The sequence below is a fragment of the Zingiber officinale genome, chromosome 4A, assembly GCF_018446385.1.
Source record: "Zingiber officinale cultivar Zhangliang chromosome 4A, Zo_v1.1, whole genome shotgun sequence".
Classification (NCBI taxonomy): domain Eukaryota; kingdom Viridiplantae; phylum Streptophyta; class Magnoliopsida; order Zingiberales; family Zingiberaceae; genus Zingiber; species Zingiber officinale.
This window is the reverse complement of record NC_055992.1, coordinates 58,842,621-58,845,365: the sequence shown is the minus strand read 5'-3', so window position 1 is coordinate 58,845,365 and position 2,745 is coordinate 58,842,621. Positions and strand designations below refer to the sequence as shown.

General features: G+C 38.3%; 1 non-coding gene across 1 annotated transcript; it reads left to right on the top strand.

Moving 5' to 3' along the window:
• The first annotated feature begins 840 nt into the window (after window positions 1-840).
• Window positions 841-946, top strand: LOC121973941. Its single transcript, XR_006109844.1, has one exon. It is a non-coding gene; the product is annotated as a small nucleolar RNA R71 (small nucleolar RNA).
• The last annotated feature ends 1,799 nt before the right edge of the window (window positions 947-2,745 follow it).

Genomic DNA, 2,745 nt, shown 5'->3' with positions numbered 1-2,745 from the left:
ATCAGAAGAACTAGAAGAAGACGATTTTTCATTATATTCTATCCCTTTATCCTTAGCAGTCACTGGGGGCCTTACCAAGATCTGTCTACTTCTCTACTCGATTCTGTTACAATGTTCCACTAGATTTTGTTCTGGCTTTCTTGGAAAGTTTTCGAGTATCTTTGAGGATGAACTCGCAACTTGTGCAATTTGAGTATCAATCATTTTCAAGTGCTTTTCAGTATTGCCCATCCTTGCATTCAGTTGCTTGATATCATTCTTCATTTCTCCTTGATTTGCAAGTATCTCCTCAAGGAGTTTCTCTATTCTTGATGGTTGATTACCTTGTTGATATCGCGTTGGTTGCCCTTGCTCTTGGTTGCTTCTATACGAGAAGCTAGGGTAATTCCTTCATTTAGGATTGTAGGTGTCGAAATACAGATTGTTTTTTCTTTGTTGGAAGTTACTTATGGCATTGACTTGTTTAATCTAGGTTAATTACATAGTGATGGCTCCAAGTGGGCAACTTTCCATGTTATGTTCAAAACTTCTGCATTATTCACAAGTAGTAGAAAGAGCATTCATTGGATTAACTTTCATGGTATCAAACTTCTTTGTGAGGGCATCAAGATTTATAGAGATTAAACTCATTGCATCAACCTCATACTTTCCAACTGCTTTAACTAGATTCCCATTTCTCTACGAAGCCCATTGATGATGGTTTGGTGTTATATTTTCGATAATCTCTTTGGCTTCATCTAATCCTTTGTTCGTCAGTGCTCCACCTACTACGGAGTCCAAAGAACCTTAGTTTGATAGTTGATGTCATTATAAAAAGTATATATCCAAAGCCACTTCTCTAAACCATGATGGGGACATAACCTGAACATCCCTTTAAACCTATCCCAAGCTTCATACAAAGATTTAGTCACATTCTGTTAGAAGCTAGCAATCAAATTCATCATGTGAGCTATTTTGTTTGGAGAGAAGTGTTGGGTTTTTCGTGCCACAAAAACCGCTTTTTCGCGTCGCGGAAACCCCGAAACCCCCGCCACCGGATCTGTGCGAAGATAAAACTTTTGAAAACTTACGAGTACGAGTTTCTAAACCTCGATCTACAGTAGATCTACAAAGAAGAAATGTTATACCCTTGATGCGAAGCCCTTCGCAATCCCGCTCGTCCTCAGTTCGCCGGATCTCGAAAGTGTCAAAGTAGACACTTCTCTATGTGTATCCACACAAGCAAGAGATGGAGAAAAATCTCTAAGGATGTGCTAGCAACCTTAGAGATCAATAATGGAGGAGATGAGAGGGAGAGAAGAGAAGAGCTTGAGGAAGAAGAAGGAGTGAATGAGAATGAATGAATACACCTTGTGTAACTCACACACATGTAACCTCCCAAAAAAGTGGCCGGCCACTTTGCTTCTAAAACTCCCATGGAATATCAAGAGCCAAGTCTCTTGATCTCCTCCATGAGGTGGCATTTGGTCAAGTCAAACTTGACCAAATGAAGAAGCCTTGATGATGTGGCATTGGTCAAGTAAAAGTCAAGTCAAAACTTGACTCTTCATCTTCCTACTTAAGTCAAGTCAAACTTGACCACTTCTCTCCCTTGGTTGATCTAATCTAACCATTGGTTCAAGTCAATTTTAATTTAATGAATCTCTATTCATTGAATTAAATTAATTCAATGAAACTAAGTCCAAATTAGACTCACTTAACACATGAACCAAATTGAGTCCAACTCAATTAGCATAATTTGGATTACTCTTAATCCAATTTGGTTCATCACATGAAACTAATCCTTTAGGTTCATCAAATGAACCTAATCTTCATCTAATCGCCCTTTGTGTGTGACCCTATAGGTTCTTATAACGTTGGCAACGCTCCTAAACCCATTTAGAAGCATAAGTAATGAGCGGTATCTAGCAACACATCATTACTACCCAAGTTATAAGAATGTTGAGATCCAACATCACCTTGTGACTACTAATTGTGACTTCTCACAATATATGACAAATGTCCTTCTATCCTAGACATCTAGATTGATCAATGTGAGGCATAGACCGTGTCATCCTCTGACCAATCTAAATCTTGATCTCCAAGTAGAGTCACTAAATCAAATGAGCTCAATATCTCATATTGACTCATTTGGGCATGGCCATGCACTTCGTGGTCTCACTCTATCAAGAATATCGATGTTGCTCCCTTCATATAGGAGGGATAGATCCCATCTACATCACTCACATCCCTCTGCATAATTCGTTACATACCCAGTAATCACCTTTATGGTCCACCAATTACAGGTGACATTTGACGAAACCAATGTACATAACTCCTTATGTAGGGATCCATGGTGACTTCAGGTCCAAGGACTAGTAGTCATACTAATAGCCACATGAGAAAGTATATGCCACTTATATAACGATCCATGATACTTTCTCATGGCGGGTCATTCAGTATACATTCTCCAATGCATACCCATGTGTCAACTAAATATCTCTATATCCATGACTTGTGAGATCAAGTCATCGAGTTGACCTACATGCTAGTCTTATTGCCTTAATATTGTCCCTGAATGTTAATACTCGACTAGGAATAATTAAGAGTAGTGTTCCCTATATCATCTCACTATCGGTTCAACTAACCGATTGATATAGGTGAGAACCTTCTACTCAAGGACGCTATTATACTTAGTTTATTTGGCACCAATACAAGTAAGTATAATAACCAAAACAAATACCTTTATATATATAATAATATGAT